Source organism: Caloenas nicobarica, chromosome 2 (assembly GCF_036013445.1).
Source record: "Caloenas nicobarica isolate bCalNic1 chromosome 2, bCalNic1.hap1, whole genome shotgun sequence".
Classification (NCBI taxonomy): Eukaryota; Metazoa; Chordata; class Aves; order Columbiformes; family Columbidae; genus Caloenas; species Caloenas nicobarica.
Genome location: NC_088246.1, coordinates 62,864,347 through 62,879,006, shown reverse-complemented (window position 1 = coordinate 62,879,006; position 14,660 = coordinate 62,864,347).

Below are 14,660 nucleotides of genomic sequence, written 5' to 3'. Positions count from 1 at the left end.
GTCTTCTGTTGAGAGCAATACTCAAGATAGCATGTGCAATCTTAAGAGATCTTTATGAAATTAATTCTTCTGCCTCAGGACGGATCTAGCAGCACAGGCTTGTGTGGTGAGATGAATCAGAGGAGTTTCATGCCTACTGGCTGGGTTTGGATTCTGAATAATGGCTGTGATGAGAGTGCCTGGAGTAGTAAAGTGAATACAGGTTACCTTTGGAATATGTTTTAAATGTATATATGTGATATTCTCATGCTGTTCATATTGCTTTTCCTGTGCATGTTCACTTTATTGGAAAGACATTGAATGTCTAGGGTATAACTTTAAGTTTTGTTTTAATACCTGTTATTTTAGTGCACATGTAAATATTTTCAACAGTTTCTGAATTCCCGTTTTGAAGTTGTACCTTGAGAATAATGCATTATAATACCTTTTGCTATTAAAAGTATTACACTTTAAAAATACATCATTAATAATATTTTATATGAGCTTCTGTGCTACATGAGCTTACATTCAAGTGTGAAAAGAATGCAACAAAGGATTTATATTTGTGTCTAGGAACCCACTTGTTAACAGTACCAAATATAAATGAGAGAGAATGTTATAATTACTGGCTGGAGCATTGCAATTCACTTTTGTGCCTGAGAATAATGGTATGAGAAACTTAGTTGGGAACTGACAGTTTACTAGTCTTTGCTCTGTGGTTTGGTGGTTTTTTTTTTCAAGTAAAGTATTACTTAGCTAATACTAGTTCGTTAGTTAGTATTAATTAATGAGATAATATTTTTTTGACTGCTGTAACCTCAGGTTGATGACTTCTAACTGCTTTAGGTGGTACAGTAAGATAGGGATGCCTTTGAAGAACGCAATGGGAAACTGAGAATGGACTCTTTGCAGAGTAGATATTCACATCTGAGCCTGTTACCTGTTGTTATATTCAGTAAAGTCAACATAGTCAGTGGGATCCAGGAAGATATACTTTGCATCATAAAGTAGTTGTCCAAGAGGTACTGGATTAACCAAACTTTAAAAGCACTTTTCTTCTCCAGTGTCTTTGAAAACAACATGCAGGGACTAGTTTAGCTGCAGATGTCTACATTGCACATACCTAAATTAGACTGATGAACTGAAGAGGCTCACTTTCTTGCTAGAATTGCTTCATATAAAGCATCAGAATATGACTTGTGTGTGAGTCAACATAGACAGGTTGCCAGAACAACCACAAACCACAGATGAAACTCTAAGAGTAAATTTATTTATGTTACCTCACCAACCAGGGGATCTCTGAAAAAATACCAAAGCACCTGGTCAGAAGTACATAAGTGGGAACGCAGGCAATTCAGAGCTCAGTCCTTGCTAGAAGATCAATGAGCCTCCTGGTTACACCTGTATATCAGGGATTCACATGGCCATGGTTTACCACACCGCTTTGATCTCTGCCTGCAATAAAGCAGGAATTTCAAGGATGTTTGATAAGGTGCCTTTAAGACTTTCACAGGCCTATGTTATCCAAACATAAAGGTTATACCTGTAGAAGTACATAAGGCTAAACAATTAGTGTGATATATTTGTTTTTCTACACCCCAGCTCCAGTTGCTTGACTTGAGTATATTTACAATTTTTCTCCTTACCAATCTTCCATTATGTTCCCACAACAGGATATCGAAGAAGAGTACACTCAGTGACATTTTTCCATGTTGGAAAACGATGTCCTAATGAGTCTACACTGGCATAACACAATAATTATCAGTGTAACTTTGGCCAGATATTTATTTTTGTTTTCAATGTATATAACAGATTTCAATAATAGACTTTTAATGATATTCTTGAAATGTGGAAGGGTTTATAGTGCAAATGTCAGATTTTTTTTTTTTAGATGTCAGGCATCAGATTTTTTTAAATGTCAGGCATCAGATTACTATCATAGGGAATAATTAGTTGATATACAGTATCTTTTGTGTAATTTCATATGATTTTGATTTCTCTTTAATTCTCAAACAGAAGAACAGATTTTGTGGGTTAGTTTCAATATAATCAGACCAGGATTAGGTCTTTTCCACACCAGATCACCAACCTTGACTAAACTCTCAGGTAAAATAACAGTAATAACTCTTCCTGACCAAATCCAACTCCAAAACTAGGTTAGATTTCTGAACTTAGATTACAATGAGAGGTGACATTTTTCTTATTTGTGACTCAAAGACTGCTTTCCTAAAACAATCTCTAATATATAGTGCAGACTGTACAGAAGACAGAAAAGATCTTAAGATGATTTTTTTGGATATTGAGGAGTTTGTGCTGGAGTAAGAGCAAATAATATTCTTGAAGCTAGGAGCTTCATATTTAGTCTGTACATCATCAAGATCCATTCTCTCAATGAGAATATCTCATTTTAAAGCCAGTGAAGTATTTTAGTGAGTTGTTTGTGATGGAAGGGACTAAATAATATTGACATGAATATATGTTTCCGTGTTTCTTGTGGTATATACGGGTAAAACAAATGAGGACAGATATGCACATCTGTGTAATAGGACCCGGTATATAAATAATTGTATGCAACATTTTCTTTAAAAAACATTAAGGAAGGCCTTTTCTGTTATTCGTGTATTCCTTTTAGCTTGGCTTTTGTGTGTATGTTGAAAAGATAAACAAAATTCAAACCTGCTTTCCAACACACATTTATATAACAATTTCTAATACCAGTCACTTAAGCTTTCTGTAGGTTTGCTGGTCAGTTAAACTCCTAGTGATTAGAGACCTGAGCTTATTAGTTGAATGACACCTTGCTATCTTGCTACTACTTCCCACTAAATACATGGAATCACTTAATTGTAACCACAACTTTGTCATTTCTAAACACACCTTGCAGATCATAAATAATGGCTCTATCATGAAATACCATATATCGGTTGCCAGAATGGTGATAAGGAACTGTATGTAAGTGATGTCAATGTTTTCCCTGCAGAAGCAGAACTGAAACAGCATTATTGAAACCCAGCTGGAAGAATCACTGCTGTGGGGTAACTTCAGGCACACTACGATAGAAAAAAGCTCCTGATTGCCACAGTTTGTATTGAGGCTACTTAGTCAGAAGAAATATTTTCTGTCTTCTGTGTGACAGTGGCATTTTGGTAAATGCATAACGGGCTTTATCCCTACCTCTTGATTTTGCAAAAAGTGAACTTACACATGATAATCTGTTTTTACTTTTTACTGACCAGAGGCAAAGCCAATTTGAGAAGAGATGTGTGATCACCAGATGGGGAAGTCATGATAATTAGTTGTGCCCACACCTGATGCAACTGGATTTTTAATTATCCTTTCAGATTTATGCAGACTATTTTTCAAGGTCTAAAGTAGAACAGGTGGACTATGGGAGTTGTTGATATCTGTTGTCTGGTTCATGCTGGAATACATGAAGACCGGGAGGCCCCTCAGGCCCCTAGGGTGAAATCGGTGTACTCGGCTCGCTCCCTGAAGTGCCTGTACACCAATGCGTGCAGCACGGGGAATAAGCAGGAGGAGTTAGAAACCTGCGTTCGGTCAGGAGATTACGATCTGGTGGCAATTACAGAGACATGGTGGGACAGCTCACATGACTGGAATGTGGTCATGGATGGCTATGCCCTTTTCAGGAAAGACAGGCCAGCCAAGCGTGGTGGTGGAGTTGCTCTTTACGTGAGAGAGCAACTACAATGTATAGAGTACTGTCCAGGTGCGGTTGAGGAGCGAGTTGAGAGTCTGTGGGTGAGAATTAAGGCAGGCTGGCAGGGGTGACACTGTTGTGGGAGTCTATTACAGGCCACCAGATCAGGGTGAGGAAGTTGATGAGGCCTTCTACGGGCAGCTGAGCGTGGCCTCACAGTCACAGGCTCTGGTTGTTATGGGGGATTTTAACTACCCTGATGTTTGCTGGAAGGACTACTCAGCCAGTCAGCCTCAGTCTAGGAGGTTCCTCCAGTGCATTGACGATAACTTTCTGATGCAAATGGTGGAGGAGCCGACTAGGAGAGGTGCGCTGCTGGATCTCGTCCTCGCTAACAAGGAGGGTCTGGTCAAAGCAGTAAAGGTGGGGGGCTGCCTTGGTTGCAGTGACCATGAGATGGTGGAGTTCAGAATCTCCTGTGGTGGGAGCAGAATACCGAGCAGAATTGCAACCCTGGACTTCAGCAGGGCCGACTTTGGCCTTTTCAAACAATTGCTGGAGGAAATCCCGTGGGCAAGGCTGCTTGAAGGTAAAGGGGCCCAAGATAGTTGGTTAACTTTCAGGGGCTGCTTCTACCAAGCTCAAGATCAGTGCATCCCGACGCGCAGGAAGTCAAGGAGGGGAGCCAGGAGACCTGCGTGGTTAAACAGGGAACTGCTGGGCAAACTCAAGTGGAAGAGGAGGGTTTACAAATCATGGAAGGAGGGGCTGGCCACTTGGGAAGAATATAAGGCTGTTGTCAGAGGATGTAGGGAGGCAACTAGGAAAGCTAAGGCCTCCTTAGAGTTAAACCTGGCGAGAGGGGTCAAGGACAACAGGAAGAGGTTCTTCAAATACATGGCAGATAAAACTAACACCAGAGGCAATGTAGGCCCACTGATGAATGGGGTGGGTGCCCTGGTGACAGAAGATACAGAGAAGGCAGAATTACTGAATGCCTTCTTTGTCTCTGTCTACTCTGCCGGAGGCTGTCCTGAGGAGCCCCGTACCCCTGACGCCCCAGAGGAAGGCAGGGCAATGGAGGAGTCTGCCTCAGTTGATGAGGACTGGGTTAGGGACCAGTTAAGCAATCTGGACATCCATAAATCCATGGGTCCAGATGGGATGCACCCACGGGTGCTGAGGGAGCTGGCTGAAGTCATTGCTGGACCGCTCTCCATCATCTTTGCCAAGTCTTGGGAAACGGGAGAGGTGCCTGAGGACTGGAGGAAAGCAAATGTCACTCCGGTCTTCAAAAAGGGCAAGAAGGAGGACCCGGGCAACTATAGACCGGTCAGCCTCACCTCCATCCCCGGGAAAGTGATGGAACACCTTATCCTTGGTACCATCTTAAGACATATCAAGGATAAGAGGGTCATCAGGGACAGTCAACATGGCTTCACCAAGGGGAAGTCGTGTTTGACCAACCTCATAGCCTTTTATGAAGACGTAACAAGGTGGATTGACGATGGCAGAGCAGTGGATGTGGTCTACCTTGACTTCAGCAAAGCATTTGACACCGTCTCCCACAGCATCCTCACGGCAAAACTGAGGAAGTGTGGACTGGATGATCAGGTAGTGATGTGGACTGCAAACTGGCTGAAGGAGAGAAGCTAGAGAGTTGTGATCAATGGGGCAGAGTCTGGTTGGAGGCCTGTATCTAGTGGAGTGCCTCAAGGGTCAGTTCTGGGACCAATACTGTTCAATATATTCATGAATGACTTGGATGAGGGAATTGAGTGTACTATCAGCAAGTTTGCTGATGACACCAAGCTGGGAGGAGTGGCTGACACGCCAGAGGGCTGTGCTGCCATCCAGCGAGATCTGGACAGGCTGGAGAGTTGGGCGGGAAAAAATTTAATGAAATATAACAAGGGGAAATGTAGAGTCTTGCATCTGGGCAGGAACAACCCCAGGTTCCAGTACAGGTTGGGGAATGACCTATTAGAGAGCAGTGTAGGGGAAAGGGACCTGGGGGCCCTGGTGGACAGCAGGATGACCATGAGCCAGCACTGTGCCCTTGTGGCCAGGAAGGCCAATGGCATCCTGGGGTGTATTAGAAGGGGGGTGGTTAGTAGGTCGAGAGAGGTTCTCCTTCCCCTCTACTCTGCCCTGGTGAGACCTCATCTGGAATATTGTGTCCAGTTCTGGGCCCCTCAGTTCAAGAAGGACAGGGAACTGCTGGAGAGAGTCCAGCGCAGGGCCACAAAGATGATTAAGGGAGTGGAGCATCTCCCTTATGAGGAAAGGCTGAGGGAGCTGGGTCTCTTTAGCTTGGAGAAGAGGAGACTGAGGGGTGACCTCATCAATGTTTATAAATATATAAAGGGTGGGTGTCACGAGGATGGAGCCAGGCTCTTCTCGGTGACAACCAACAGTAAGACAAGGGGTAATGGGTTCAAGCTGGAACACAAGACGTTCCACTTAAATGTGAGAAGAAACTTCTTCTCAGTGAGGGTGACGGAACACTGGAACAGGCTGCCCAGGGGGGTTGTGGATTCTCCTTCTCTGGAGACATTCAAAACCCGCCTGGATGCCTTCCTGTGTAACCTCACCTAGGTGTTCCTGCTCTGGCAGGGGGATTGGACTAGATGATCTTTCGAGGTCCCTTCCAATCCCTAACATTCTATGATTCTGTGATTCTGTGATTTTGCAAGTCTCAGCTTTCCTGTTGGCTCAAGTTAATATTTAAACACTGTCTCTCCCACAAGAATTAGGTTAATGCATTTTATTATTTGACTGTGTTTTTCTGGGTAATCCTTTACAGTTGCAGGCTAACACATCACACACATTGCAAAGCTGACAAGTAATTGGTTTAACTGAGTCCATAGCATGTCATATTTTGGAAAGATGTTCCCACTTTGAACTTTATTCTTTATGTTTAAAAGAAAAATCATGTTAGCAGAGTTCATTGTAGCTTGTATATAACATTTGCACACTTTATAGTGCTGCATGCTTCAATCATAAACTTTACGGCAGAAGCTTTGTGCATTGTTTCACGTTAAAAGTGTGAATGAGGTTAACAAAGAGAGTTTTAGTTCACTGTAAGAAGTGTAAATGCTGGTAAAGCAGTGGTAATTTTGTTTCCAAAGGTATGGGTTCCTTGCGTGATATCTTAATTACTGACTTCCAGTCACAGGTGAAAAGCATTTCTGATGCTGAGTTACAGTATTTTAAAAAATAAGTTACTATGACATATCGTGTTTGAGTTACTGGGAGCTGTGAAGTTTCCATGTGATATATAAAATGAACGTTACCATTGTTTGCACCAAACATCATAATTGTACCTTTTGATTTAGGGGCAGGAGCTGCACTAGTTTACGGACTTCACTTGTGAGCGTTCTTCCACAGGAAGAACTGAGAATGCCAGCATAAACCTTAATGCTTGCAGGTTTAAGTTCACAATATCAAGGTCCATACGAATACTGGAAAATTCTGAGGAGTCTGCCATTCTAAGCTGCTGGATTGAATGATCTTTTAAGGTACTTTTCAGGACAATGAACACAAGTCCTGGTACTGAGTGATTAAATAGAATAAAGACATCTTTCTGCTTTCTAAGAAGAATGTTAACATTATAATCCTATTAAACAGAAGACAGTTATCAAGAAATGAAATTCACGTTGGTTTTCCTTTTTTAAATCTAACTAAAGGACATGCAATTTTTTCCTGACAGTTTTACAAGGCTCAGATATGATCATCAAATAATTTATTATGTCTTATTTTTGTCAAGAAGAAGGCAAATGTAGGGTACTGGAGTCAAGCAGTGATTTTAGAAACAAGTGTTTATTGGATTAATTTGCCTTTGTGAAGGAGTTAAGTGGATTCAGGAAATGTCCATTTCTGCCAAGTTCCAGGCAAACCCATGTGTCACTGTGTAGTCATAAGCCAGAACTAGACAAATGACTAGTTAAGCTAGTTTCCCACTAACTTTGTGATCAGGCGAAGGAGTTGGAAAGACAAAGCCGTCTTATAGTCACATATACCTTTCAAGAAGCAGTAACTTCTTAGTTGTGATTTTCAGCTTCATTTGAAGTCAATTTTCCCTGCTATAGAAGTGATACGATACCACCTTTTGCTAAACAAAACTTACAAAGCTATTGCTAGGGAAATGACTAAAGATTTCTCAATAATTGTGGGAGACAGCTTTATAGGGAACACCTGTGCTAGAGATAGCGCTTAGGTTAAAAAAAAAAAACCAGTGGAATGTCAAAGAATTTTCAGTTATTAGAGAAGGAGAATAAACTCTGGGGAAGATGTGATACTTGAAGATAGGCATTTTGAAGTTCATGGGTAAAATTTGAAGAAGCTAGATAATGGGTATGCCTATTAAGACCATCTGAACATCCTGGGGCTATTTATGCTCTGCCTTTCTCTTTGTATCACTGTTATAATCTCTACTATTTTAATAGTGTCTGGGGAAAATCCTTGTCGTAACAGTTTGTGTTCTTTGTCTGAATAGTATTCAAGCTGCCAGTGAGAAACTTGTCCTACATCTTATTTTCCCTCATGTGAAAATAGAGTCCAGCTAATCTTTTATGTTCACCATTTTTTATTTGCTTAACTCCTAGAAGGTGGCAGTCACTACCATTACACACATGAATGACCACTGCATGAATGCCTCTTGAATCCCTAAACACGGTATATTTCATTTGCTTGTTTCAAAGACAGCTGGTTATTTAAAATTTGCCAGAATAAGCTATTTCAAATCATATGTCTTTTGTTTGGACTAGGTGCTGAATACTGGCAAGAATACAGCCACATATATCAAATATGTGCCAGACCTGCTACTTGAACTAATTTATATTCTGTAAAGTAAAACATAATCTTCTGAAAAAAATTGCATGAAACAATTCACGTCAGGTATTATTTAAGTATTTGACAAGATTCCTTTTGCAACGATACTCATAATTTAAATAAAAGTTTCTGTAAGAGCTCCAAATAAAATAAAGTCAAGAGTTGTTTTTTTCTTTAGATTTTCCAATATAGGATTCTGACATATTACACCAATATTTCTGGAATTCTACTTTTTTTTTTTCTCCTAGTTTAGTCTAGGAGGCAGACATGAGAGAAGTCATTAAGAGGTCCTCATGAAACTGTAAGTTGTCTTCACTACTGACTTAGGCAGCTTTTGTTTCAAGAATACACAGAACCTCCTCCTTTAATGATGTGAATAGATGTAAGTAATCCAGAATTAAATTGTTTCTAGCTTGGATTCAACAAGAATCCTCACAACATTTTTCTGGAGAAGTCATCAAACTAAGATGAGCAGGCAGATGGCTTGCTGGGTGAAGAACTGACTGAATGACAGGGCTCAAAGGGTTGTATTGAATGGGGCTACATCTGGCTGGTGGTCAGTCATCAGTGGTGTTTCTAAGTGCTCAATTCTAGAGCCAGTTTTGTTTAACCTTTCTATTAACAATCTGGATGCAGGACTTGAATGCATAGTTAGGCAGTTTGCTGATGATACTAAACTGGGAGGTACTTTTGACTCTCTCAAGGGATAAGAGGCCTTGCAGAAAGATCTAGATAGATTGGAGCACTGGCAATTCATTAATGACATGAAAGTGATCATGAACAAATGCCAGATTCTGCACCTGGGATGGAGTAACACTGGACACAAGTCTCAATTGGGAGAGGAGTGGCTGGAGAGCAGCTCTATAGAAAGGGGTCTAGTGGTGCTGGTTGACAGAAGACTCAACGAGAGTCAGTGTGTGCGCTGGCAGTCAAGAGGGCAAACCACATTATGTGGTATGTTAAACACAGCATAACCAGCTGGTCAGAAGAGGTGATTATCCCACTGTATTTAGCCCTGGTGTGGCCTCACTTTGAGTAGTGTGTGCGGTTCTGGACCACACCATTTCAAAAGGATGTTAAGGTACTCAAATGTGTCCCAAAGAGTGTAACAAAGCTGGGGAAGGGACTGGAAGGCATGTCCTGTGAGGAGTAACTGAGGACTCTGGGTTTTTTCTAGTTGAGGGAAGGAGGCTGAGGGGTGACCTCTTCTCTCTCTGTAACGTCCTGAGGAGCAGAAGTAGAGAAGGAGGTGCTGATCTCTTCTTCGTGGAATCCAGTGCCAGGACCCATGTGTGGCAGGGGCCCTCCCTCCCCCAGCATCAACAATGCCAGAAACTTCTTCACCGGTGGACCACACACGATGTCTATGGTCACATACACACCTTGGTTGACAGATAGGGCCCTTAGCCAACGAAATGCCTTTGATGAGGGAAGTTTCTAGACCAGTGACCATATATGACCAAAGATCAGATTTGTCCTAAGGTATAAATGGAGCCCCACCAGAGACCCCAGGTGAGTCAGTCCTTCTTGGAGCAGCGGGTCTACAGTTGAGGACTGTTCCTTTAGTTTGGGATGCCACCTAAGAAAACTCGATGTTGAGAGCCCTCATCTGGTAGGTGAGTATTGCACATTTTGTATCATCATTCCAAAGTTTGGGGATCTCTTGAGTTGACCAGGTAGTAATTAAATTCCACTTGGTATCCAGAACTTGTGGTTTACTAAATCTTTGTTAAAGCATAAAGTGATTTTGAGTAAGAACACATTTTATTATTGGTTTATCAGCATTTAAACAATTTTGGTAGGTGAAAAAAGTTAATTCCCCTTTGCATTTGTCATCTGCTTGGTTTGATTTTGGTGTGTCTCCACAACAGCATGGGAGTCACTCTAAACTGCTTGCATCAGGGGATATTCAGACTTGATATGAGGAAACATTTCTTTACTGAGAAGGTTGTCAAACACCGGAACAGGCTTCCTTAGAGAGATGGTTGATATTCCATGCCTATCAGTGTTTAAGAGGCATTTGCACAATGCCCTTAATAACATGGTTTAACTTTAGTCAGCCCTGAAGTTGTCAGGCAGTTAGACTCAATGGTTGTTGTAGGTCCCTTCCAACGCAACTAAATGCAACTCAACTATTCTACTCTGTTCTGTTACATTCTGTTCTTCTTCCTAACTACTTCTTTCCCTACAGAGTATGCTAAGGAATCTCTGATGGCATATCTTCCCAGCCCTGCACTAGCAGAAGAGATGAATGAATAATCATGTCCCATCCCAGGCATTGACTTTGTCACTTTGTGGGAAGCAAGCATATACCTACTGATGGGGGTGAGAGCTGTGGATCGTTTCAAGACAATTTGACCATGTGAACAAATTTGCAAAAAGCATGCGTGAAGTGGGTTTTTGAAAGTCTTCTATGATCATCCAGTTCATCTGGGTTTCCACAGGATGGCAAAACTCCACATCTCTGACACTAGAGAAGCTCAATATCAAGCCCTCAGTCTGAAGCAGGACATGCTCCTGAACTAAATTGTTGCAAACCTTTTTGAAGTAAGCAATACCTGTTTATTTCCCCATGGATTTTTCCCTTGTACTCATTTTTAGAAGTGCCTGAGCTCTTTCCCTTAAGAAAACATGATAAAACAAAAGACCCAGAGTACAACACTACTGCACCAGAGCAATGATCCATCTGGCCCAATAGTCTCCAAAGTGACCAGCTATCTATGTCTACAAGAGAGCATTTAAGCAGTGTAAGTGTACTTCTGCTAGAGTCCTGGGGGTGCTTATGGGCCTCAAGGGCTGAAACCAGCCTCCCCTGGGACCCCAGCCGCACTGTCTCCTGCCAAGTGCCCAGGGGCGATGTCTCAGCTCAGCCTGGAGCCTTCAGTGTCTGCCTGAGCCATGTTGTAGATGTGTGTGCGTGTCTCTGCCTTTGTCTCCTGGATGGGCCTGGGACCTTAACTGCACAGAGTTGCTCCTCTCAGGCCTAGGTCATAGTTTGTCATGCAGAACTATATGCATAATATAGCCTAGCCCTTTCCTTCCCCTTCCCCTTGTTCTCCCCTTCCCCTTCCCCCTCCCCTTCCCCCTCCCCTTCCCTTTTCCTCTGGAAGGGTCAGAATGATCTTCAAATGGATGCTGGTATGGTTTTGGAGGAAAACAGCTCTCTGGATCTGACCATTAGAACCACAATACATCTACTTGAAGGTTACAAGCGCAATTTGTGTGTTGATTTGCTTGGCACAACAAAGCCTGTGACAGACATGTGAATGGTGAAACATGAAAATATAAAACTGTTATTGCACAAAGCTGCATAGTCATCTTGATTTCAGGTGCAACAGATTGGTTTCTTGTTTTCTTTCCTGACAAGGAAACATATTGATTATCATAGTAGATTACTTCTCCAGACTTATTGAATTAGCCTTGCTCATATATAACTAACTGTTTACCTTTCAGAAAAAAACTGAGGATTACGTTGGAAAAACTCAGTGTCATCATAATAGACAACTGTCTACTGTTTCAGACAGCATATAGACTGAAATTATTTCTGAAATTATTTGAGAAATTCAGATGTTCCACATGGCCTTGAGAAAGACAAATAATGGGAAATGCAGATTTGCTTTTACTTATTGTAAATTTTTTTATTCAATTTTTTTGAAAATTGAAGGACATTTCATATTTTGTCCAATATAATTAGCATTGAATGCATAATTCATGAGGTAAATGTGAACACCTTTATGTAATGAATATTCAAATTTTTAGGCCTGTTTCTCTGGGTCTGTATTAATCCACCTTCCTTTAATTTTTCTGTGGAAATATCTTGTAGAATACAGCATCATTCTCAGTAAAGGACTTATTTAAAATATAATCCCCCAAATCCATCCACAAAACTGTTTTACCTTGACCTAAATATTTTGTGCTATTACAAACTTGGTTACATATTTACCCATTTGAGTATATGTTTATATGAAGCATACACCATACAATGAAAAGACAGATGGGAAAGTCATATTCAGGCTCTTCACATATGTAAGTAACATTAATAACTCTGAATCATCAACAATCCTTCTTTCAGGCAGATAGCCACCGTGTTTGACTTCCATAACTACTAATGTCAACCTAGGTTTTCTCAAATGCATCTGTTTTCTAAAATCTAAATTTGCAAGAACCTGAAGAGTCATTTTTGAAAGATTGTATTCGTTGTATCTTACAAATCCATTTGCTATAGAAAATTATTTGTCCATACTTACAAAGTTTGTTCTACAAGAGGTAAGATAATATATCATCCTTATACCAATGCATATGAATTAGCTGGTGGAGGTTTTGTTTTGTTTTGTTTTTTGGTGTGAGCTTGTCTTGCTATTATCCTATAAACAAGTTACCCTATCTGCTGCTTTCTTTACAATTGTATAGATTGAAGATTTGGTCCATAAGGGATGTCTGTAGCACTCACAATGTCTGAAAACTACTTTTGAAATTGCCTTTTCCCAGGATTTTTTTCTGATTTTCAAAATACTTTTTGTACCTGAAATCTTAAAACTGTTCAGTATTTCTCAGCCAAGATCTGTTTAAATATTTTTCCATGTTGTTGTAGCAGATCAGAATGTTTTATTTATAAAGATGCTTTCATCTACCTCTGCATAGTTCCATAATTTAAAACTGAAGAAAACACCTGATTCTGAAACAACTATAATAAAAGTCAGTGACAATATTTTCTTTGACACTAATTCAAGCAATCTGTTAGATCAAAAAAAATAGCTTCAGTAATGCACATCTTGAATTTTGAAGTGCTGTTATTCCAGAAAGAACAGAAAATATTGGGGGGGCCTCATGGGTAAATTCCCATATACAAACTAACCAATGTTATCTCACTACATGAAGCATAAATTAAGAACATTCTCCTATATTGTAGTTATTTTGATTGTGTATGTGAAATAGTCCAACTCATATCCAAATTTCATAACTGTGCATCTCTATATCTGACATTTTAAAAAGGTAATTTTAAAATTTGTTTCAGGGAATGGAATGTCTTCATTAATGCTATGTAGACAATCCAAACTCCTCAGAACAAAATGTGAATGCATTTACTGCTTTAATGGAAGAACACAGAGGATGAGCCAAATAAACCCATATACTTGTCTCCCCAGAGAACACTGTATCAAAAATAGCTTTTGAACACAAAAAATATGCCTATTTTAATTAAAGTATTTGTGTTTTCTCTCTCTCTCTCTTTTTTTTTTTTTATCCCCTCCTATTTACATTGTGCTTACATTTTTAAACTCTCTAGCTCAAGAAGGCCAACAGCAACCTGGATTCTATCAGGAACAGTGTGGCCAAATGGTATGACTACTTGTTGGCAGTGCTGAATTAATGTTATGGTTGCCCTTTATTTGCTGACAGCAAAGAAGAAGTTTATCCCCATTGAACGTAAAAGGTATGCTTACCTAAGTGGGCCATGTAGTTTAATTCATTTGGAAGAACTTCTGACATCATTACTTACAGAACATCATTGCTTGAACAAAGCTACTAATTAACCAGTCAGTGTACAAAGCAGTCAAACTGATTAGCTAACTCTGAAAGGAACTGATAATGTGTTACCTAGTCATCAGAATTCTTAGGGGCTAAGGAGGACTTTTCCTGGGAGGAGCAGAAATTATCAAGACACTTGGAGATTCTGGCCTTCCTTTCAGTAGCAGAAAGTGGAGTAGAAAAAGTGAAAGACATACGTGTCACATCTTAAGGGCAAAATGAGTCCCAGTAAGTAAGATCTCCTGAGCTATTTTGCATCAATGCGCTATGCTCATAAGTAAAAGATGCAGGCTAAAGACCATGCTTCAGCAAGAAATATTTACACAGAGGTTGTTGGAAGCATTAGCCCTGAGAAAAGTATCTAGATACAGAATTCTTTTAGAAATACTTGATTAGGTGGGGTTTGGATGTGGTCTTACACATATGCACTGAAAGTTACATATTACTTACTGGTTTTAGATAGCATTCCTAATTACATAATGAATATAGGTAACTCATTTACAGTGATGGCACTACACACATAATCTTTTAAAGGCATTTGCAATCACAAAATCCAGAGGCCATCTTAGTAGAGACAAATATATTTTCATTCTAGAACTGTCTAGCTCAAATTTATAACTATTTGTCTAGAGCTTTTCATTTTGTGTATGAACACACAGAT